Below are 26158 nucleotides of genomic sequence, written 5' to 3'. Positions count from 1 at the left end.
TCTTCTTCCTCGTCCTCTCCAACTGCCCCTTCATTCATTGCACCCCCCCATACTCTGCTTGGAAACAAATTTGTCCAAACCAGCCCTACCCTGCGCCATATCTCCTTTAACCCGCTAAGGTCCATTTTCATCTTCCTTAACAATAATAACCCTGTACCTCTAACTAGGTAATTCTCCCCTGCATGTACAATTATTGCCGCCAAAACCCCATGGTGCTCACTCCATCCCGCTAACATGGGCAGCAATTGGTCCCACCTAAGCCCCCCCCTAGATCCGACTATCTCAATAAGGCAATGGTGTAGCTGCAACCCAATTGTGTCCCAAAAATCCTTTTTGCCCCATCTTTCCCTGCCCGTTTTACAATTGAATGTCCACAAATCCATATCTGCAGCAACTCACCACTCCTCCATGCCACATCTGCAAAAGAAAAAATGTTATGAGTCTCTCTCCGCCACTGCCAACAGACCCCACCCCACCCCCTGCTCTTGTTCCGTCCTAACCGGCCCCTTTCCCAAACTCTCTGATGTACCCCTTGTACTTTCCTGATTTCCAGCGCCTCAAACTCTTGACCTCCTCCTCTGATAGGCCCATCCTGCTACCTTCCGATGCCACCCCCATCCTGAAATAATGAGTTCCAAAAACCTCTGCTCTCTCCCCCATGGCTAATAAAGCCTTCCTCATAACCCCCAGAACTTGAGCTGCCGTCACTGCTGACCCTTCCTAGTGCTGAAATACCAACCCTCTCTTCCCCTACATGTCTCTCACCAAGATAATCCCATCCTCACTGGGCACAACTCCTTGCTACCTCTATCTAGAAGCACCCAACAAGTCTTTCCTTTCTGATCCATCTTCGATCTGCTGATCTTTATATCCACACCTAATTCTGATAAATAAAAATCTCCCCACCTTAGAACTCCTTCCCCTCTTCTCCCCCCCACCAGCTCTGACATGCTAAATGCCCCAAAGAACAACCAAGTGAAACAGGTTGCAAACATGTCCCTCTTCCATGACGACCAGCAAACCCCCCTCAAAACCTTGATCAACCTCACCAATAGGGCCACTGAAATCGGTCTCCTGCTATCCTTTCCCCTCTTGTTCTCGCTTCCCCATCTTTCCAACATTCTATGTGCTATCTCCCCAACACTGGGCTAAAAGCTCCAAAACCAATTCCAGTAAAAAGCAATGCCCGCCAATTTCCCAGATATCGTTGCCCTCGACTAGCCCTTGTCCATGCACTCCAGTATAAAGTTAACCACATCATCCCTTCTTCTCTCCACCGTGCCCTCCCTGCCCTTCCAGCTGTGCAATCTCCCCCCCTTATAAATTCCATCCATGCCCTCTTGTATGCAGCCCTAGACGCTGGGGCTAGTGTACCATCCACTAAGGACAGTGCTCTCAGTTTCCTAGCCGCCACAGCTCATTTTCATTTCACAGAATCTCTGCCACTGAAAACAAGACAATGCATCAGCGATGCCATTATCCTTCCTTTGCACGTGTGTCACTCTAAATACCACATTCTACTTCATACATCGCAATACAGATTCTCTCATTAATCTAGCCACCCTCTGGTCTTTTAACCTTAACCTTAACTGACTGCCTGTTAACCACTTTAACCACTGCTTCGTTATCAATATTAAAATTTACTTTCTTGTTCCTCAACTCTCCACCCCACAACTCCATTGCCACCAACAAAGGAAAACATTCCAAAAACGCTATGCTTCTACCACCTCTCTGCCACTTCTCAGGCCACCTTTCTGTATTCCACTTGCCCCTCCCCCCCCAGAACACTCCAAAACCTCCTGGGCTTGCTCCTTCCAAAAAACCTGAACTTCCCACAAAAATGGATCATTCTGCAGCCACAGGGACACCCCATTGAACTCTTCCAGAAATCGTAGCCAAATCCTGCATTCCTACCTAACAACTCCTGACAACCTCACCCTGTGATGTGGGCACTTAGCCCCCGCCATAGACCGTGCCATGTTTCTACAGAAAGTGTGCTCCAGGGCCACTACCTAACACATGAATTTGAGATGGCACACTAACCTTTGCATGTCCACCAATGTCATGTTGCGAGCCTATATTGCCCTTTCCAGCAAACCTACCAGCCTACTCACCTTGTTATGCGGCAAGCGTGAGGTCATGGCCACCGAATCCATCTCTATCCCTAGAAAGGTCAACACCACCGCCGGCTCCTCAGTTTTATCCTCTGCCAATGGCACTCCCAAATCCTGCATCAATGTCTGAAACGTCCCCAGCATCCTCCGATATTCCTGTTCTTTGCCATCCCATTGATAAACAAAAAACAACCAGATAATGCAACACTCCTTCACAACCCGAACTGTAAGTAAAAACCCACTGCAAAAAGGAACTAAAATGCTCAAACAATGCACATGAAATTGCACAGCCCATAGGCAAAGCCTAGTCTATATAAATCTGGCCTTCAAACTGCATCCCCAGCAACCAGAAATCTTCTGGATGCACCAGTAACAAACGAAAAGCTGCCTTGATGTCGCACATGGCCATGAAAACCCCACAACTATCCTTCCTCACCAAACCCACCGCTTGGTCCACACTGGCATAGGACACCCTGCAATCCTCCGGCAAACTAAAATCATTCTCTGACATGACCTCCAGCCATAATAAATGGTTAATTAGTCTGAATTCTCCACAACCTTCTTAGGCACGACCCGCCAGCAGGGATACCACCAGGTCTCCCTTCAAATCAGTAAATGGCCCTACCTCTCTCCCCGCTGTCACCTCCTTGTGCAGTTTCACCCTCAACACTTCCACATTTCCCCACGCTGACTTAATATTTTCCACCCACCGCCGCGACCTTGGACCCTGATAACCCAACTTAAAACCCTCACAAAAACCTTCACCCAAAATCTTGGCCCCTTCCCTATCTGGGTAAAAACAGAGCCACTTCTCCAAAACGGCAACTCTTACACCTTTCCCCACAACTCCCCTTCCTGCACCCCGCCCTCTCCCTTTGTCCCCTGTTTGGAAACATTGCGTAAACGGATGCCGTCCTGTGCATCTGCTACACTTGTGCTTAAATTTGCAGACCGCTTTTGTGCAGCTTTCTTTATTGAACACTCAACATGCTGCAGAGGGCTGACCCCTGCCTCCTCTCCCCCTCCCCCTCTGAGGCGGGGCAATCATGAAAGGGCCAGTAAGGCACAGGTAAACCACTCGGTGTATGCAGCGCAGCGTTGGTGTTGGGCGCGTATGCACCATCCATTGTAGCCATAGATTCATGTCAATCTCTTTCGATACCACCTGGCTTTCTTCTGCCATCCTTGCCCTAAACTCTTCATCATATCTCAACCATAAGAAACCCCTGAACCTCGTAAATGCCTTCCTTATTACATGCATGTATTTCAGCAATGCTACACACCTCTCTGGAAACTTCTCGCAAAAAACACTTGCATATATAATAAATGCTAACGTCCAATTGTCAATTGTGACCAGCACCTTTGGTCTTGTGGCCAACTCCCTCTTTTCCTACTTAGACCCTTCTTTCGCTCTCACTTCCCTGTGCAGAAGTTTAAAAACGTCCACAAACTCTCCTGCCCATATCTTTTCTTTTGTCGCTGCCATCAAATGCTCACACGGCGGCTTTGTAATGCCCATATAAGGCATCCTTTTGTCCTTCCCTGCACTTTCTGCAGTCCTCTACCTAGGCACCTAAATCACCCCTTGGGCCTAAGGCTCCGCCACCTTCTCAGTTTGTACTTCCGCAGAGGACCGAGGAGACACTCTTTCCACTCGCCCTCACCAAGGCCCCCGTAGTCGGAGATTCCATTTCCCCACATGTCCCCTGTGCCCCTGTGCCCCAGCTCCCTCCCTGTGAGTCCTCCACCTCATGCCCAACCTGACCCATGCCGCCGACCACTCCCGTTCCTGCTCACCTCTTTTGATCTGCCTACACCTAGCCGCAGCATCCTGGTCTCCTCTCGCTTCTCACCGGGCCCCTGCTGCAGGGACAAATAACATCAGCCGATTCCCCCAGCCAATTTCCCTGTCATCCTCTTGCTCTCTGCCTCCCCAACCCGATCTTCCTCTTCAAACCTTAAACCCTTCCTTGCCCTTTCCCATAACCCATCTTGCTCCTCATCCCCCTACTGTCCACCATTCTCCTCTTCCTAATCATCATCCCCAGTGAAATAGCATTATTTTTTGGGGCGCACGCTCGGGGCGTGCAGGTCCTCTGCGGGTGAGCCTGGGGCATCTGCCCGCCGCTCCATTGATGTCTTCTCGGTGGTGTCACACAACCCCTTCCTGCTCCTCTCTTCTTGGGTGAGGGGTTCTCTCCTCCAACCTGTGTTTATCCATGCTAGGGGCTGTGCTGTGCCCTCTAGTCTGTTCTCTGCAGTCTTCCAGAGGGACTGCTCTCAAGCCCTCTCCTACCACTTCCTCCGGAACCACAGGGCCGTACCATGCCCTCTGCCTAATGCCCTTCTAGGCGGGGAGGTCATTCCGCACGTTCCCCTTTTCCCACTAACTGACGGGGACAGAGCCCTCCTCCTCCCCGCTGGACTCTTTTGCAGGTATTTCCCTCCTCTGCCCCTCTGCACAGCCTCCCCTCTTGGGCCTGAGCTGACCCTAACCTCGCCCCTAACCTGACCTGTGCCCACCTCTACCCCTGTTCCTGCTCTGCTAGTGGCCTCCCCTGGCCCTTTAGCTCCTGTCCCACTACCTGACCCTTCACCGTCTGCTCCTCCACTCCTAGTTGCTCACCTAGGTACCTCCCTCTTGCTCCATCTGACTCCTCTGTCCCATACATCCCTTCCCGCTGACGGCTGCAAGCCACCACCGCTGAGAGGGTCCCATCCGATGCCGCTCTGTGCTGTGGTCTACCCTCCCCCGCCCCTTTCCCCCGTAACTTCCACTACTGCCACTTCCAGCTGGGCTTTAGATGCCCTGCTAATAATACTCAGGGACTCCCTCAATGCCTGGGCATCCACCAAGCCCCTATGTTCATAATCCTGTCCTGCCATCCTGCTACAATCCAGAAATAATTCAATTTAATGACACTGCTCCCTGACGCACCCCCAAAATGGCTGGCTCTTGGGCCTGAACAATATCTCCCTACGGGGCCTGACTTGAATTATATATGTTGGACGCAATATCAGGCTTCCTACCTGTAAACCTATCTAAATCCCACTTTTATTATAATTTCCACTATACGGCAGGCAGGCACTGTCTTCTTTATCAGGGAAATGCTCCTGGTAAGCAGGGAAATGGCTGGGAAACGTGATCCCAGCTATCAATATTAATAACTTCCTGCCAACAAAATGTTCCTATTGAATTTTTATTTTCTTTTAATTCTTCTCAACCCTCTAACGTGCACCCACGCTATTTATCTCTGTGCGTGGAAAAACGGAAAAAGATGTACCCTAACTGGGTGAACTGTTAATGTGGCTTCTTAGCACCACAGAATTCCCAGCCTAAACATGTGCTGCCCCTTTAAGGGCCCTGCACTGCCCCCTGGTGGCGGAACGCCAGCACTGCACTACAGTGCACACATAGCTGACTAAGCAGCCTGGGGACAGGCACAACCAAAAGTCCCTGTTTAACTGCGCCCTGCTCGCCCATGTCAAGAACCCCTCCCACTGAACGCAACCACCTGGGTGAAACCACAGCCTGCGGATCGGCTCTGACCCCACGAAAATGAAACCCTTTTACCCGAGACACCGGGAGACACGGAACAGTCCCACAGTGCTCCAGAAGGCAGCTCAACCCCAGGTAAGCCCTAGAAGTGCTTTATTTACAGCACCTCCTAATATCTGCCTTCATACTGCAACCCTTTTTAAAAAAAAATATTTATGTATATACCCGCCCAATCAACCGCATAAAGACCTTTACCTTTGCCCAATCCTTGACAAAACACTGCATCCACTTACGCCTACAACCAAGGCCCAAAGCAGGGAAGGCTCGGTAGCAGCGACCTGGACAAACGCTATGTCCTAACCATCGCTTGCTTCCGAACCTTCCTTGCCCCTTTAAATACCCCAAACGGTGCTCCCAAAATCACTATAGGGGGAAATGCTGCACGTTCCCCCGCAGGCCACCTTGTCCCACTTCAAACAAACAACTGCACGGTTTTGCACTGAACAAGCAAGAGTACCCTTATGGCAACAGACACCAGGTTCTCTTAATGTTTTAGTGCATATCGATGCTGTGGCTCAGGCTGTAGGTGAGAGAAATCTTTTCCTTTGAGAAATAAATGTGAAACTCAAGCTTTAGGATTCTTCGATATCTATCTATCTATCTATCTATCTATCTATCTATCTATCTATCTATCTATCTATCTATCTATCTATCTATCTATCTATCTGTCTGTCTATCTATCTCTCTGTCCCTCTATCTATCTCTCTATTTATCTATCTATCGTTCTATCCAACCTGCCATATCTATCCGTCTAATCTACTGTACCTTTAACTATATGAACTAGTTCAGCTAATGGGCAGTAATGCACACTGCTCAAAGTGTCTACCCCCAGCGATAGGTTGGTATAGGCAGAACTTGAAGTGTGACCCAAACAAGATTTTCCCAGGGAAAAGGTCGTCTCCTCTGCTGATCCAAAACGCTGAATTTACATCATCATGAAAAAGTGCACGTTAGGCATGGCACATGATAACTCTGTAGTATGCACACAACATCTTATGTATGCCAAGAGTACATTTGGTGTTTGCGCTGGCACTGCTGGCTGGAGTGTATTCTGCTGCACAAGACCTCCCAAAGCTCCAGTTTCAAAGCCCTACTGAATATTGCCCCCACAAAGAGGTTTCTCCATGGGCCTTGCACAGCTGGGTGAAACATTTAGCATGACAAATAATCAAGAAGGACCAACAACCATGTATGGAGACCAACCGAGGCGGACAGAGGCCGTTTATTCCTAAAGAGCTTCATGTATGATTCAGGATTAAAGCCAGGTGCTTGTGCTATTCGTCTCGATGCTCATCAGTAATACCCAGATTCATAAGTATAGTATTGCACATTGCCTTTCTATGTCTCGTCATATAATCATAGCAATATTATTGATTTCAGAGAGCACAAAAGCTTCCATAAACAAGTTCAGCAAGTGGCGCAAAACCTGATCTCTGATTCAACCGTTCGTACATTCATTCATCACTGAGAAAACATGAACGACACATCTTCAGCGCACAGGAACCATCAATTACATAGTGAGAGACCATCAAGTACAGCCCAAAAAATCCGAGCGATAGAATGCCGACACGTGTTTCGACGCAATAAGGGCGGTGCTGTGGACCACTTGTGTATTTATCCACTGGTCTCCATCAATTAATTGAAGATATGTTTGAAGCCCGGTTGCCTCTCATAAGGGCAGATGTTATGTGTCGAGATTCCTAAAAATGAAAATCAAATACCCAATGTCACTGACATGTGAAATTCTATAAATTCTCAATTAATCAAAGGGTTACAGGTTTTCACGAAACTAAAAAGTTTGGTAATGTTCAAACGATTAAAGGGTGAACATGGCAGTGGGTCTCAATTACCCAGAAATGTGGTTAAAAGTCATACGCAGTATGGGAGAGACATAAAGGGGACAACTCAACCACCGGACAATCGCCAAAATCCCTGGCGTGATAGTGGGCATGCATTTTTTGGCAAATCTTGAAAATAAGCAGGGAGGGACAGGAGCCAACCATCCATACCCCTATCCAAAAACAACATTAATTATGAAATCAAACTAATGCGCCCATCCCCCTCCACACAAGAAAGCAGAATCACTATGGAAGATATCACCCTAGCGGCTCAACTTAATTGAGACAATTTCAAGAAGGAAACAAGTGGACAATTTGAGAAACGTGTTAGAGGCCTCATCACAAATCCACCAATGTGATCATCAGTCATCTTTTCGACACCCAGGAGATGTGCAATCCCTCCCTCCCCTCCGGATATTGCAGCATTGATTTCTATATTTTGTGGCAAGAAAAGGGAAATACTGCAGCACAAACGTGCATTTATGCTTAATTATACAAGTTATAGGGAGCAGCATTCCATTTATAATGTCCTCATTGTGCCTCTTGATTGAAAAGAAACAAATGAGGTGATGGCTGGAAGGTTTAGAACGTATCTTAACCTCTGGTATTGCTCTGGGCAACCCTCCAGGCCACCGTTCTTCTCCTGCCAAGCCTTTAGAAAAGGGGAAAGAACATATGCAAATCAGGTGTGGTCCCACCCCAAAAGGGGCAGTCCAGCCCGAACGGCTAGATAACTTACTTTCTGCACAAGACACAAGCCTACTCAGGCATGTTTCAGCCTCATTGGGCCTCATCAGTAAGGAGTAGCTTTGCTTTCTACGCCCAGCAGGCACGGGACCCACTTCTTGATTGAAAACAATCTCTCACAAAGTAGGTTCCTTCACATCAATGATACCTGGGGTTTAGGGCCTTTGGTGCTATGGGCACTAGATGTCAGAAATTGACATGGGTTTGTTGATCAGATAAATGATTAACAAAAAAGTGGCAGATGGGTGAAATACTACATACTGCCCCTTTTTAGCAGCATTTCAAAACATTTAAGACACATTTCAAATTGACAAATGTTGTGCATGTGCAAAATCCCAATCATCTGGATAGTCTGGCTACTCTACCTCTCCCTTGGCCTAGTCCAGCACTGAGTCCAATGCCCTTATGTACATTTTTAGTACAATAAGTATGTATTTTCTCTTCGCCCCTGATTCTGTAGACTACAATTTAACTATATGGGGTTTTGGTATCTCTAACTGGCCAATTTGACCTACAGTTGATTGCACTTCAATTCTCCACATGCACCCAGCACACCATTTCTTACTCACCAAAAGCCAATTATCAGTAGCCAATGGCTAGTTGGAATGCAAAAACTGAGGCCTGAGTTGATACATTGTAGAGCTTCTAGGTGTTCATCACTACATCTTGTTGGGCCTACAAGCAACGTTACTTTACTCTGTTATTTTGCTTGATGATCAAAAAAGGCTGTTGTATCGTAGATATCCGTCAATGTCTGCGGTACTAGTGAGTATATTTTGTCTTTTTACTTTTGTTGGAATTGAGTGCTAAGCTCATTATTGCAAACACATTTTAGAGATAGTTTGATGCCAGCAAATTTTGTTTTAAATGCTATACTGTGTAATTTCATGTTATTTTATGTTGATACTAGTTGAAAAGTCCATGTAGACAGGCTAATGTGCATAAAGGAATACATTTTCGGATTGTAACTATATTATGTGGTGTATTATTTTGAAAGTCCATCAGATGTGACTAACTTATATAACTTGGTCAGATTTTAGAAGGGAGTACTACTCTCAGCTTCTATCTCTTCCAATTTTTCAAGAATTGCTTTTTCAAACGTTACCAATTCTGCAGATATACTTGCAGGTGGTGGGTAGAATATCGATTTATTATGTAAGTTAGTCACATCTGATGGACTTTCAAAAATTCTCTCGCTAAAATATTGTTCTAATCGTATTTTCATACATAGGGATGACCACTAGGGCTATAAAAACAAGAATATGTGAACATCGCTCCAATATCAGAACAAACAAATGATAGCACATCCTTAGAACACTATGGCACAGTGAAACACACTGAGAATGATTTAGCATGGACTATCCTTGAGAAGGTAAAAATACGACGAAGAGGGGGAGACAAAGAAACGATGCTCCTAAAATGAGAGCAAAGAAATCTGTTGGCAGACTCTAGCTACCCTGGCTGTCACGACCCATGATCCAAAACCCTGCTGGCATGGTCACATGCCAGGTAGGGTTAATAATCAGGGTTCATTTAGGGCCCTAAGGGCCTTGCACTATCCTCATGGACTCTCCTGGAGTCAGTCCTGGCACCTTTGGCTCCAGGCTCATGTTCAGATTGGGACACCGTCTTGAAGGGACTACTTTTCATTGGAGGCCTGCAGCCAACATGGAGGCACCCACACAGCCTAGTTCCTAGAACCAGACTGTGCGGTGCAGTGTTTTGGGTGTGGAAGCCCGGACTACTTTACCTTGACTACTTTACTAGAGGGCTATATAAACCACACCCAAGTTACAGAACGTGCTTTGCGTCATTCTGCAGCCAGCAGCGTGACGCTCATCCTGTCCTGAGACCAGAATCCGGCGATCCTTGAACAGTGGCCCTGCAGAGGAGACAAAAGAAAATCTGCAGCTTCCAATCCTTTGAGTATCCGTCTTCCTACTGCTCACGGTCTTTCATCCAGTTGGCAGCCTCACCGGGACATCACGCATGCACCAGAACGAAGAACCTAGAGGGAGAGAGAAAGAAGGACAATGTTAAAACAGGTTACTCATGCATTTACGGCAGTAATCACGAGAACCTCACCTGGCTGGGCATTTCTTGGCCGGCTCCGCTCCTGAAATCTTCACACGCCTACAAAGACCATCGCGACCTGAAAAGGAATAAAGAACACAGGTTAGAAAAAGAAGACATTACCGCACCGCACTTCACGCTTACTTCGCGTTTAACCTACCATCCATCACACGCTCCTGCGCCCATCATCAGGGTAGGAGCCCGATCCAAGCTGCACATCCACCGAACCTCCATGCACCTAAGGGGGAATAAATAAGGAAAAGACATTAATAGCAGGAAAGGAAAGCAGGGACATTTTAAGATTGCTTTAACCAGACTTACCTCCTTAAAGACACTTGAATGGGTTAGCACCAGTGAAGTTAACTTGGTCGCTCAAACCCGCAGAAACCTACACGCCCCTGCACAGAAGGCAGGACGGAGGGCACGCCAGACATCACGACAAGGTGAGGAGTGGGCCATCAGATCGAATCCAGGGAGCAGGGGGAAGAAAACAAAATCTGTTCTTAAGTCCAGTCCTCCTGTGTTTTCAAGCTCGACCTCCATAGAATGCACCATCCGTAATCGGGAAGGATCCAGGGTGAATCCGGCAACTAGGGCATAAGGGCGTCCCTGTGGATACCAGGTGAGCGTAACAGAACGTGAAGCCTCTATAACATTATCCACCTTTGCACCATGGAGACTTCTGAAATGGACCAACTCGCCTAGTTATTAGGACAATTACGTGCCGAAGTGAATTTGGCTAGGCAAGAGACTAATACCCTGGGAAGGGATCTTGTTGTCACCAAGGATCGCACTGAGGAAATCAGCAGGCAATTATTGCAATTACAGGCCGGACAAGCTCCATTACCCGGGAATAATCCACCGGCGCAGGCCACCACGTCATCTGCCACTCCAGTGCAAATCACCTTACCCGGGGCAATACCATTGGCACCGCCAGAACAGTTTTCAGGTGACCCAAGAAAGTATGCTGCGTTTATGAATCAATGTCATCTTCATTTCCTCTGCAGACCGGGCGCATTCCCTAACGATCAGGAACGAGTAGCATTTATTTTGTCTTATCTGAGCGGTAGTGCAGCAGACTGGTCAGTGCCGCTTCTGAGCTATGATAATCCGTTACTACATGACTTTGGGGGTTTTCAGAGGGAAATGGAAAAACTCTTTGCTCGACACACCCATGAACAAGCTGTAGACAATGAACTCTTGTCACTCCGGCAAGGGAATAAAGACTTGCTAACATACATAGCAAACTTTAATAGATTAGTAGCTGAAACCAGGTGGCCTGAAGACAAGGGAACCACATTGTTTCACCGAGGCCTTCAAGGGGAATTAAAGGACGTCTTGGCTCAGGTGGTTGATCCACCTAGGGACTGTAGTGAATTTATCAACCTGGTGGTGCAACTAGATCATCGACTACAGGATCGGAAAGCAGATCGGTCCAGATCAGATAGACAGGCTGTGTATCTTTGAACCAGGGTGGTACTCCACGCACGTCAGAGAATACCACAGAGCCAATGCAAATTGGATGCATACGACCACCGTTAACAAAAGCTGGAAGAGACAAGAGAAGGCAACAGCAGTTATGTTTGTACTGTGGACAATCAGGGCACTTCCTAAAAGACTGTCCGATAAAACCCCCCAAGCGAATTGTGGAAGCTACAGAAAAGGATGAGAGTAAGGAGTCGGAAAACTGCCTAGCTCGACAAAAGTAGAGGTCAGTTTGTCGAGTGAGAAGAATGAGCCACCGACCTCACATTTTGCAATACCAGTGATCCTAATCAATCACCAACAACCATCAAGGATGCATACCATTGAAGCTTATATAGACAGCCGAGCAGTTGGGAATTACATTGATCGAGATCTGGCCGAACGGATGGGGCTTCCCTTATGTTTTAAACCGAACACAGAAAAGGTAACCACGGTGGATGGGACAGAAATTGCTTCCGGACCAGTAACCCAATGTACAGCAGGAATAACCCTGCTGTGCCAGGATGGACACCGGGAAACGATTTCCTTTGATCTCATCAAGACACCTCAGTTTCAGCTTATATTAGGGATGCCATGGTTAGTTGCTCATAACCCTCGGATAGATTGGCGTGCAAGAAGATTGACATTTCCTTGTGATTGCGCTTCCACCTGTTATTTCCAAGAAAACAAATCCAGTTTCAATGTTCCTACAAGTCCTAGAATCGGAATATCTACACTTGGCGCAATTAGCACTCTCCCTGAAGAATACCAGGATTTCCAGGATGTGCTCCAGAAGGAACAAGCTAATACACTACCGCCGCACAGGTCTTATGACTGTCAGATTGACCTAATACCTGGTGCACAGATCCCTTGTGGCAGAATCTATGTGCTCACAGAACCAGAAAACCAGCATCTAAAATCGTATCTGGACCAGTACTTGGCAAATGGGTTAATTCGCCCATCTAAATCACCTGCAGCCAGTCCCCTATTCTTCGTACCAAAGAAGGAAGGGGACTTGAGAACCTGTATTCACTATCGCGAATTGAACCAGATCACTGTGAAGAACCGTTACACCCGAGATGCTGGATCAAGTCAAAGATGCCCAGATTTATACTAAGTTAGACCTCAGAGGAGCGTACCACCTGGTCCGAGTTAAAAAAGGAGATGAATTGAAAACGGCCTTCTGTACCAAATATGGGTTGTTTGAGTACCAGGTAATGCTTTTCGAACTTTGTAATGCCCCAGCGGTTTTCCAATACTTTATGAACGACGTCCTAAGGGAATTGATCGATGTTTGCACCCTGGTCTACATAGATGACATTCTAGTGTATTCAACCTCAAAACAAGACCATGTCAAGCATATCCATGCTGTCCTTGCCAAACTGCTCCAACATCGACTATATGCAAAACTTGAAAAAAAAAATTCCACGTAACCAAAGTAGAATTTCTGGGTTTCGTTCTTACTCTGAAAGGCATTCGAATGGATGTACACAAGGTGGATGCCATTCTTAAATGGCCTTCTCCGACCTTGTTAAAAGTGGTCCAGAGCATGCTGGGCTTTGCAAACTTCTATCGTCGGTTCATTCCGGACTTCTCTCAGATTGTGCATCCGATCACGTTACTTCTACGGAAAAACAATAAAAAATTCATGTGGACAGAAGACACCGAAAAGGCTTTCCAAGAACTTAAGGAAAAGTTCACCTCAGCCCCAATTTTGCGACATCCTCATCCAGATCTTCCTTACATCGTGGAAACGGATGCCTCCAGCATTGCTATGGGGGCGGTTCTTTCTCAGAGTGTCCCTGAAACTGGCCAATTGCACCCCGTGGCCTTAAGTCACGAAAATGCACACGCCCCTGAACTCAATTATGCCATCACCGATAAGGAACTGCTTGCCATAAAATCCACCTTCAAAGCATGGCGACATTACCTCTTGGGAGCCAGGTATACAGTCACAGTAATCACAGATCATCGGAACCTACAATATTTGAAAACAGCAGAAGCACAATCCTCAAACCAATTAAGATGGGCCCTTTTCTTCGCCGAGTATGACTAATGATCACTTATCGACCAGGCGTAAGAAACGGAAAAGCAGACGTACTATCCCACATGGGCATCGATGAGGAAGTATATGCAACCCCAGATCCAGTAGCCATTATTCCTGACGACAAGCTCTTAGGCCTCATCACAGCTTTAACACAAACTGTGCTTAAAAACATGATCCAATGTGAAATAACACCTAACAAACTACTGGAATGGCATACCAAAGGAAAACAATACACTGTTAAAGATCAACTGCTATATTTTGATGAACGCCTGTATGTGCCTAAAAAAGAGCTACAGCAACTGATCATTTCGGACTATTTGTAAGAGGATTCAATCCAGCACTACAGCTAAGTCAATGTCTAATCTGGGATACTGGATGGAAACCCTTATTGATATATCTTTATGTCCAGTTCATGAGTTCTGGATGACTACCCCTATATAACACCCCTCTCTTGGAATCCCCCTGACCCCACTGAGCCAAGAAGTAGTTCTGTTTTGCAAGTTAAAAGGTTTATTTGAGAATTTAAACAATATATATATATCACACTTTATAATAAATTAATAATTGAATATCACACTTAATCTGAGCAGTAATCAATAATGGATAGTCTGGCACTAGCACACTTCTTTATAATCAATGATGAGTGGTTATAGGATGGATAAGATAGCAACAATACTTTTATGGTTTCAAATGGATGCAAGGTGGTATGAAAATGCAGTACAGAAAATAACTTGATATGATTTCAACAAAACACTGTAATCACTTTTCTCTGGCAATCCACCCCCCCCTTATACAACGTAAGGAAATGAAGAGTAGCACACAGTTCTCAGAAATGCAATCAAATGTAATTCAGTTCACCCCAGCAAGCTTAGACTACAGAAGTTTGAAACACAGGCCCAAAATGCTTTTATAGGTGCTGGCAATGAAGTGAGGAATATGCTGAAAATGGTTTTAATTCCCTTTAGGAGGTTCAGGGTGAGTGAAATATACTTGGGATGAGTTCAGGCTCACTTTAGCAATGATCTAGGATGGTTCTTAAGAGGCAAACAAATTTTTAGCAAGGAAAGAGATGACTGCTGATGGTTACACGTGGCTGGATTTTTAACCAAATCGCAAATCGCGGTAAAATTCGCGAGTGCGCGAATCGTGATCACGGCAAAAGTATACGGAGTAGCAAGTCGGTTCTACGCTTGTTGAAAGGCTGAGATTCTAAGCTTTCAGAAGAAAGTTATACCAAGTTCCTAGCACAAACGGTTCCAGAGATACGGACGATTAAATAAAGGTAGTTTTTCGGATTTGAAATTTTAAAAGTTCAAAGCGACAGGTTACAGCTTGCAGCTAGAAAATGACAGGTGACAGCTTTGCAAATGACAGGTGACAGTTAGGAGGCAGTTCTGGTTAGATTAAAATAGTTTGAATTATATTATTTTAACTAAGAGATTGGTTCTGCACAGTTCTGCTAGGTACTCACAATATATTTTTGAATTAGGCCTCGCCACGGATCTGGTCAGGTTTTGGACTGGACTCCGGTTCTGGTTTCGGCACTTCACAGTGATCTGGGTCAGCTCTCTGGTTCTGCTAACAGCGGTCTGGGTCAGCTCTGCTCTGCTGGTCTAGCCTCTCTGGATTCTGGATACTGCTCTGCTTTCTAGGTACTGCTACAGGTTCTGGAGATTGATGGATTTGAAGTCTGGATCTCTGGATGTGAAGTCATCGATCAGCATGCTCCGCAGCAAATGGAATTGAATGTCCTCTCTAGCTTCCAGTGGCTCTTTTTATGTCTTTTGAAAGTGTGTGTGTGTGCAGCATCACTAGCCAGCCCCTCTCTCAACTGCCCATTGGTCAAGCTTTCCTTTCTCTCTTGATTGGGAAAAGAAGTGGAGTGTCAGAGCGATGTCATTTAATGGCTTGCAGAAAGGACACTCCCCTGTCAAATTACACACAATCTATATTTGACCTAAAGACATATTTCATAGGTACACAGTGGTTTGAAATTACATGCACCCATCACATATCACATGAGGTATACCCTGTTCAAACTCTGCTCTTCCTGGGGGCTTGCATTCAGAAATGGCAACATTTTCGATTTTAGTGGGTTATGCAACCTTGGTTCTTCATTAAAAATTATACACATATATACGGCCTGTCCTTACATACTCCAGTAAATTCCCATGTCTCTAGCTTAAACACAGAGTCTGTAGTATACATAAATAGCAGGGTTTTGCCCCAGAAGATCACACAAATTCCCAACGCGTCTTAAAACGTGCACAGAAAAATCACAAGAATTATGGTATAATTTAAATAATTTTGACAAGTCCGCACTGTGAGTTATACATCTTTCTTAGAATCATATTCTGGCCAACAGGGGTGTGTCTTTTCAGGTCACATGGTGTAGAAACCAGTTTATCCAGTTTCTGCCAAGCTCAGAGACCCTGCCCCTCCCAGCTTCTGCCAAGAGGAAGCTATTTTACAGCCCCCCTAATAAACCATCTGCCTGGGCCCTGGAAGGCCCATTGTTCAAGAGGAAGCCATTTATGGCCTCCCCCCAATAAACCCTCTGCCTGGGTCCTTTGTTTAGTCTCTAGAAGTCCCTTGGTAATTCAATCAGAGAGGGGTAACCTCCCCTCAGAATGCAGCCAGGCCTGTGAACTGCTGTGGATCCAGTTTCACTCCAATTGGGGGAAAGTTGTCAGGCAGAATCCAGTTCCTTAAACCAGGCCCCAGCTAATGTCACTTTTAGTTACCCAGTTTTCTGCATTCAAATAAAACTAACTATTTTTACACATGCAGCTAGAATGCTGATTCTAAGTTCAAAACTATGACATTTTAACAGTTACAAACTATGTGACACTCAAAAGTAGGTCACTCAGTTAATTTAAACATTTCGATTTTGGTGGTTTTAATCCAGTTTCAGTTAGGCTGCTGACATGCATAGCTCAGCCAGTTTTGTTATGAACATTGTTTTGGGCTCTTCATCTTCCCAGATTTAGTATGCACACATACTTCATTCTGCCAGATGTCCGCTGGTGTTCAGTAAGATTTTTGGATGTGTTGCAATGTTTGAAAATAGGCATTTTGAGCTAGCATTCAGAGAAACAAAAGGTGATTTTAAAGTGCGTTTTTTCCTTTGGCACACATTTCACTCATGGCACCCCAGCCCATCCTGCTCGCACTGGTGGGTGGCAAGTTAGGCAACCATTTTAGTGTGCACAAACTGCGTGGTTCTCCTGGATTTTGGCGCACATGTGGGCTTTTTGGCCATCTTGGATTTTCTAAGCCCACAGCACCAAATGTTGCAGCATGATAGCTCAAACGTGGGTCAGGACCCCCAACAACTATCATGATTCTCTGATAGAAGGTCATCCCGGAATTGCTAAAACCCTAGCCAAAGTGAAGTGCAATTATTGGTGGCCTACTTGGCGGCGAGACATCATCCAGTATGTTCAATCTTGTGGAGTGTGTGCACAAAAGAAGTCACTAAAACAAAAACCAGCTGGCCTCCTGCAACCATTAGAAATTCCTCCTGCACCATGGCACACACTTTCTTTCGACTTTGTTACAGATTTGCCTCCCAGCCAAGGGTTCAATATCATCTTAGTAGTAGTAGACTTATTTTTGAAAATGGCACACTTTATCCCTTTCGAAGGACTCCCGTATACATCCCATCTAGCAAATGTGTTCCTGGAAAACATTATCAAACTGCAAGCTTCCCTTTAGTCCTGGTCTCTGATCGAGGCAGCCAATTCGTATCTACCTTCTGGAAAAAATGCTGCTCTATGGCTCAAATCGACATTGACTATCCACCAGCCATCACCCCCAAACGGATGGTCAAACAGAGAGGACCAACCAGACTCTTGAACAATACCTACGGTGCATGCTGAATCAAATCGAAGGAACCTGGAAAGATCTATTATGGATAGCCGAATATGCTTACAACAATTCATTGCATTCCAGTACTGGTCAAACACCTTTCTACACCCTCTAAGGCAGACATCCACGTACTTCCGAACTAGACAGCCCTCCCAGTCTAGAAATGCCGGCAGTAAAGACTCTTCATGAAAACATCACTCAGGCCTTTAAAAAGGCAACAGAACAGTTAATCCATGCCAAAAACAGGCAAAAAAGTTTTGCTGACCAACATCGGAAAAAGGACCCTGACTATCAGATAGGAGACAAGGTTTGGCTAGCCACAAAATATACACCTCTAAAAGGAACCCAGACTTTTTGTCCTCGCTATTTGGGATCTTATTCTGTTCAAGCCATCATAAATCCAGCAGCTGTTAAACTAGCATTACCAGCCAACATGCAAATTCACCCAGTATTCCACGTTTCACTTCTAAAACCAGTACAACCCGGTACACGAGTTAAGCCACCACCTGAACCCATTATGGTTGATGGAGAACCCAAATTCGAAGTGAAAGAAATCCTGGATTCCAAATATACCAGATCCAAACTATACTATCTAGTCGATTGGAAGGGTTACAGCCCTCAGGACAGATCTTGGGAACCTAGTGAGAACATTCATGCACCTCGTTTGATTAGACTATTTCATCGAAACTTTCCAGCCAAACCAGGACCAGGCAGGAGAATCACCTTACGTGGGGCCTTGGGGGGGAGTGCTGTCACGACCCGTGACCCAAAACCCCACTGGCATGGTCACATGCCAGGTAGGGTTAAGACTCAGGGTTCATTTAGGGCCCCAAGGGCCTAGCACTATCCTCATGGACTCTCCTGGAGTCAGTCCTTTGGCGCCAGGCTCATGTTCAGATTGGGACACAGTCTTGAAGGGACTACTTTTCATTGGAAGCCTGCAGCCAACATGGAGGCACCCACACAGCCTAGTTCCCAGAACCAGACTGTGCGGTGCAGTGTTTTGGGTGTTGTAGCCCGGACTACTTTACCTGGACTACTTTACTAGAGGGCTATATAAACCACACCCAAGTTACAGAACATGCTTCACGTTATTCTGCAGCCAGCAGCGTGACGCTTATCCTGTCCTGAGACTAGAATCCGGCGATCCTTGAACAGCGGACCTGCAGAGGAGACAAAAGAACATCATGCAGGTAAGCAGTCTCTGCTTACCTGCAGCTTCCAATCCGTTGAGTATCCGTCTTCCTACTGCTCACGGTCTATCATCCAATTGGCAGCCTCACCGGGACATCACGCACGCACCAGAACGAAGCACCTTGAGGGAGAGAGAAAGAAGGACAATGTTACTACAGGTTACTCACGGCATTTACGGCAGTAATCACGAGAACCTCACCTGGCTGGGCATTTCTTGGCCGGCTACGCTCCTGAAATCTTCACACGCCCAGAAAGACCATCGCGACCTGAAAAGGAATAAAGAACACAGGTTAGAAAAAGAAGACATTACTTCACCGCACTTCGCGCTTAACCTACCATCCATCACACGCTCCTGCGTCCATCATCCGGGTAGGAGCCCGATCTAAGCTGCGCATACACCGAACCTCTGTGCACCTAAGGGGGAATAAATAAGGAAAAGACATTAATAGCAAGAAAGGAAAGCAAGGACATTTTAAGATTGCTTTAACCAGATTTACCTCCTTAAAGACACTTGAATGGGTTAGCAACAGTGAAGTTAACTCGGTCGCTCAAACCTGCAGAAACCTACGTGCCCCTGCACAAAAGGCAGGACGGAGGGCACGCCAGACATCACAACAAGGTGAGGAGTGGGCCATCAGATCGAATCCAGGGAGCAGGGGGAAGAAAACAAAATCTGTACCTAAGTCCAGTCCTCCTGTGTTTTCAGGCCCAACCTCCATAGAATGCACCATCCGAAATTGGGAAGGGTCCAGGGTGAATTCGGCAACCAGAGCATAAGGGCGTCCCCGTGGATACCAGGTGAGCGTAACACTGGGATGAAATAGGGCTCAGAAATACACTAAAATTAGAAGTCCAAAGACCACATTTTCTAATAAGAGGTACCTGACTTAAATCACAATGAGAGCAGTGCATAACACATACACCAAAATATTGTAAGCAACAAAAAAAGATAACTGAAAACATAAAAACATACATGATGGGTATTAATTGATTGATTAATTATCCTTGAGGATTCTTTGAACATTTAGACACACTTGTTTTTGAGATCTAACATTTGTGAATTAAAAACCTGGACATTGCCACATGATATATGTACAAGAGTTGCAATGTACAATTGCAGAATAATATATATATATATATATATATATATATATATATATATATATATATATATATATATATATAGATCTAATTCCAAGATGGCGGCAGAAGTACTGCAGATGTATTCATTTGTAAAAAACAGAAGTAACAGACACGGCCCAATATGCAAAGATCCCATCTTAAGATGGTGGCAAGAAATGGTACGGCCACCACGTGAAAAGGATGCACATGTCACACGATGTACTTCCATATTCACAATAACAAGAGAGGGATGTAATGGATGCTAGGCGAATGTGTGACTGAGAAAAGAAATACCCCCGCCTTTAAAAAGTGGATGGAAGAGACTAAGGGTAAGTGATACTTGGCAAAAAATAATACAAATGCCCGCAATGAGACTGTATGATTATAATACACTTGATTTAGAACAGCACATGCGTACCCCCTTTTTTTTAGCTCCGATATATAACTATTGACCGGAACTTCAATGGGTTTTGAATTCGGCATGGAAGGCTAACATATTTGCAGGTCAAAAAGAGACAATAACCATAAAACATTTATTACACTATGAAATTCTATTGCTATGTTCCCATTGGGGAGAATAAGATGCCCAGGGTTGAAGTTCCCCTACCCCTCTACCAAATAAACAACATATTGGAGCCATGCTGAACAGTTGGAAGAATGACGTTATATGTTAACCGAGGGTCATTTGGCCTACAGGCACAAGAAGAAGAGATGAAATATTAAAGAACAAACAGGAAAGAAAATAAAACATCACCAAGTGGCACACCAAAAAACCACTGGTAAGAAAAACAAAATAGAGGATAGTGTGATAATGTCAAGGTCACACTTATTAATGGTATATGCATTTGTGGTAGTATGGAAAGGACATTATTCTTGTGAGCTCCCTAATTACAGGCAGACTCTGGAAGAATTGAACCCAAGAATTGATTCCAGGCATCTTACAAAACGGTGTGAACTATGACAAAGGATAAGAGAAAATCTTGTGAAATCAAAACACTGAATTGGAGACTATGGCGTAATATATACAGTGATGTTCCATATTTTATTTCTCTCTATACAGGGCTTAAATCACGGAAGAAGAAACGTCTTCTGAACCACACGTGGGAGTACACTCTGTATCCCCCCTCTCCACAGGATCCCAACTATAATGCTGGGATCCAATTCTGAAGAAAGGGGCTAGATTAAAGCTAAACCCGCTGAAACCGGTAGACAATCATAAGTATTCATGTTGATTCCCTGAACCCTGATGACACTCGGACCGACTGAGAGCCTGGGTTTAGAAGATCACAAAAAATCATTTTTTAACGGATGAAGCAGAACTAACTTCAAATTTTACTACACCGAAGAAGGAGGAAGAAAAGAAAAAAAACTCCCGCTAGTTTTAAAAAAAAATGTTAGCTTTAGAAAAATAGTAAGTGAGTTTAGTATCAGTCTTTCTTTATGTTTATGTATTTGTTTATAACGCGCCAATAGCCTCCACGCATCAGGGTGTGGGAGTGTCCGGAGTAATTGAGTGTGCATGATATTATATGTAATAGGAGACGATCAGCGGAAAGATAATGAATTATCATTGGAAGAGATGAGTTTTCAAAGATTCCTGAAACTCCGGTAATTCTCTTCCAGTCATAGAGTTAGTGGCAATTTGTTCCAGCATTTTGCTGCCTTCACTGGGAAATATTTTCCCTGCCCTTGCACGTGTTTAGATCTAGGAATATTTAGATAAGCCTTACCTCGGATCTAACGTGTCTTTGAGGCAAGTACAAGGAGAATTGCTTCTTGAAATATCTCTGGGCTTCTCCATACAGACATCTGTGAACTATAGTCATCGCCTTAAAGTGTACTCTCTCTTCCACTCTTAGCCAATGTAGGGAGCTTCTCCCCATAGTAACATGCTCCCTTTTTTTGATTCTCTTGACGATTCGGACTGCATCATTTTCCATGACCTGACACTTTTGTATTTCCCTCTTTGTGGCTCCTATCAGTAAGGCGTTACCGTAGTCAATGTGTGACAGAATGACCGCACTTGCTATAGTTGCTGCATTCGCCTCATTAATAAATGGCCTTATGGCTCTCATGAGACTCATGTAGTAGGCATTGTTTTTCTGCAGGTAATTAACCTGAGCCTCAGATCCCACTGATGCTTCCACAATCATCCCTAGCGTTTTTATATAGGGCATCACTTGGATTGTTGCCTGTTTGATGGTAAAGGCCTGATATTCTGTCCTTAGCTTTGATCTGGCCTGTTGTGTCCCAAAAATTATCAGTTCGGTTTTCATATTATTGGGACACATCCAATGACATATGACATTGCATCCTATTGTCAATGATGTGGTAAACCTCTGATATTTTCACGCTATCAATGCTGTACTCTCCCTTGAGTTAAAAAATTAATTGAGTGTAATTGGCGTAGTTAGTAAAAAACACGCTGATTTGTTCCAGGAGCTCACATAGACTTCTCATATATAAATGAAATAGCAGCTGCGACAGGCTAACACCCTGGAGGGACACCAAGCAAGATAGGGGCAGCCTCAGAAAAAGTATCACCCCAGTGGATCTTAGCACTCCTATTTTATAAAATTGATGTTAACCACTCCAAAGCCTTAGGCGAGCAACCAGCTATTTTTGCCAGTGCTTCCTGCAGTAGTTGGTGATCTATCAAGTTGAAGGCCCTGCTGAGATCCAACAGCATGAGGATACCTCTGCTGCCCTTGTCTATCAGGTCTAACATGAAGGTCTGAAGATCAAGCATAGCCGATTCTGTGCTATGGGAGGCTTGAAAGCCAGATTGCTGTTCATGCAGTATTTTCCGTCTTCTACATGCTTTTGCAGTTGGTTTGTGGCAATTTTATCTAGGAGCTTCAGAATTAAGTTTGAATTTGTTATGGGTCTCAGATTACTGGGGTCTTTCGGATCCAGCCCTGGTTTCTTCACTAATGGGGTAATGGTCACCTTCTTGATTTCCTTTGGCACTACCCCCTCCCTGAAAGAGGCATTAACTATCTTTGTCAGTACTGGTACAAACATTTCTTTATTGTCCAGTATGATTTTAGAAGGCAGAATGTTCTCTGCACAGGAGGTGGGTTTCATTTTGGCGAAGACCCTACATAGTTCCTCCTCGGATATGGGAAGGAAGCTGAAATTCTCTCTTCCTTCCAGGTTACTTATTTCCTCTGGAAGGATAAAGGGCTCTCCTTCTCTTCTGGCTGTAATGATGTTGTTTCGAGCCTTGGAGATCTTAGCAGCGAAAGCATCTTGTAGCCGGTCACATTCTTCACTAGTGGGAGTATGTAGAGGGGAGGGTGATTTCGGATTTTCAATCCCTTTAAGTATTTCAAAGATTTTACTGGAAGTGTTGGTCACTGCCTCTATTTCTTTGTTGTAATGATTCTTCTTTGCTTCACTAATGCCTTTCCTGTAACTGTAATCGGCCCTTTTCCAATCCTCTTTATTTGCTAAAGTGGGATTTTGGCACCATGATCTTTCTTTGGCTCTCTTCTCCCTTTTAAGTTCATTTAGTTCTTCGCTGTACCAAATCTGGTGATTACTATTTTTTCTCACCAGTTTTTGTTTAGGTGGGGCTTTCTCCTCTACTAGTTCTTGCATGTGTTTATTATATTTTTCCAGCATGCTCTCGCAGTTGTCCTTTTCTAAAAAAGGTGCCAGCGATTCTCTGTAAGCATGGTTTCAGAATCTCAGGACCAACACTCTTAAAATGTCTACTCCATACTTTAGTATGGGGATTTTCAATATAAAATGCTGGTTGATTCAATTGCACCACAAAGGTAACTAAGTAGCGGTCTGACCAAACACATGGTTCTGTGAGAACATTGTATGCTTTCAAGTTATTGGTAAACACCCAGTCTAACTGGGTATCTTGGGGGGTTGTAGGTTCGTTGTTTTATACCTGGAAATCCAAGTTATTCATTGCTGTTTCCTGCATTATAGCCTACTATCCCCTTTATTCCCTCTCCACATATTCATTTCATCAACTACCAAGGTGGATAAGTGGTTAGATATAAGTTGAGATGCGTGAGATGTGACTTTGTTCTCAAAATCTGAGATTAAGGAAGGTGGTCTGTATATAACGATGATGTTTAAACTATCATTTGGGGTATATGTAAGTTTTAATTGAATAGTTTCACAGTCTGTGCAGTCAAAATTGGCTCTGAAGAGGTTCAATGTTTCATGGGCTATAACAGAAACACCGCCTACCATTCCAGTCTCTCTATTTGTATTATACATGATGTAGCCCTCAGGAACCGCAGCTTCACAACTGGGCCGATTGGATCTTTTAGCCATGTTTCTGATAAACATAAAATGTCTAAAGCTTTATCCTTTATGAGATCATTAACGTTGTGTGCATGTTTGTTCAAAGATCGTGTGTTGAGTAGCCCCACTTTGAGACTCTTCAACTTGTCAGGGCAATCTGTTTTCCTTTCACTGCCTACCCGCTATGCTTGTCTGGAGGGGCTGTTGTTCAGTGCTTGGTTCCTCTTTCTTGTTAAACTACTGGAGGATGCAACCTTCATTTCTTCCCCCTTGCTCTCTCTAGCTTCCATTGGTCTGTCTCATCACCCAGCCAGGGTCTACTTTATGGTCTTCCCACCGCCCCTCAATGGCACGTATTGGGTAGTGGACAGAGTAGTAATAGGGAAACCTTTCTTAGCTAGGCGGTACACCAGCGCCAACTAGGAAAAGAATAACTAAAATGAGGGATAGTTAGACTTTCCAATAGGGAGATTTAGGTAGCTGTAGGCAGGAAAGTATGTAGATGTGAAGAATAGAATATTGAACAGCTTCCTATTGTGTTGTGTCAAAGAAATTGTGGGCATCAGGTGGAGGTTGCTGCTCCTTGAATACAATTTGACAAAGAAGTTGTCCAAAGTGCAATAGCATATCTTAGAACTTGAGAAAAGTGCACATGCTTGCGCCTTGAAACACCCTTTGCTGTGTATGCGCATTATAAATACCCAATGAATAAATAAAATAAATGGTTAATTTACAACCATATACATATAACAATCTAAGAGAGGGACATAGAAAATGTAGCCAAACATCTTTGGGTGTATCTTAATATCACTACCTCTGCTAAGATTTAGTTGATAAATGAGCATCTGATAGAGATAAATTATCAAGTTTGAGTATTAGTCTAGTTCAAAACGTAGGTAAACCGTGATCCCCTCATTTACAAGGTGGGGGCATATGTTCCCTCTGGGTGACTCATCTCTATCCACCCATTAATGAAAAAGCCACTCAACAGGCAAACAAACAAACAATGATGACTCTGTGTTTTGGCCCATTACAATGGAATCTACTCATCAAAGATGTCTCCTAATTCTCTTTAAACAGACCTTCATCAGGACGCAGCAACAAAGTTAACAGTGGAATTACACCCAGTGCAATCCTCGGCACACAAACTTTCCAAAAACAATTATCTACAACCAAAACATTAGAACAGCTTCAGTTAAAAACAAACACTAATACTCAAAAAAATTGATTCAAAATAAAGCAGTTGACCATTCAAGGGACTAACCTTAGTGGATTCACATAGATGCATATGGGCTAAAAAGTGAGATATTTTTTTCTTCAATAACACATATCTAATTTTTTGTAAGTGTTCACATTGAAAATACATACAAGACCGGTTGAATAATTCCTGTGGAGGTACATACCATTACTAGACATTTGGAAATTGATTTGTTGTTTTTTATTTTATAGTCAGACTGCAAAATGTTACACTCCTGATATCCTGTAGCAGGGTTCACCTTTACGGATGCTTTCACTGATGACCCTACATCAGAATCAAATGCTTTTATGAGGATGCCTCTGTGATTCACCCTTTTCTTCGGGCATTGTTTCTGCCTTCCCGGCAAATGATGCTATTTATTATCACTTTGTATACAACACCATGCCAGAAGGTATAAATATCTCTTGTTATTCAACAGCATGTGTCTTAATTCATTTGTGTGTTAACATTGGACACACTTGAACACAGATATTCTAATTCCGATTAAATGTGAGGGGTCACAAATGGGGGACGGACACACAGTTATAGTTTTCTCAATGCTAGCCATTTATTAAATGAAAAGGGGTGAGATAAACACCTATCTTTCCATATCCTAAAAAGCAT

The sequence above is a fragment of the Ambystoma mexicanum genome, chromosome 13 (assembly GCF_040938575.1).
Source record: "Ambystoma mexicanum isolate Mex_15411 chromosome 13, UKY_AmexF1_1, whole genome shotgun sequence".
In the NCBI taxonomy this organism is placed as follows: Eukaryota; Metazoa; Chordata; class Amphibia; order Caudata; family Ambystomatidae; genus Ambystoma; species Ambystoma mexicanum.
This window is presented reverse-complemented; position numbering follows the sequence as displayed.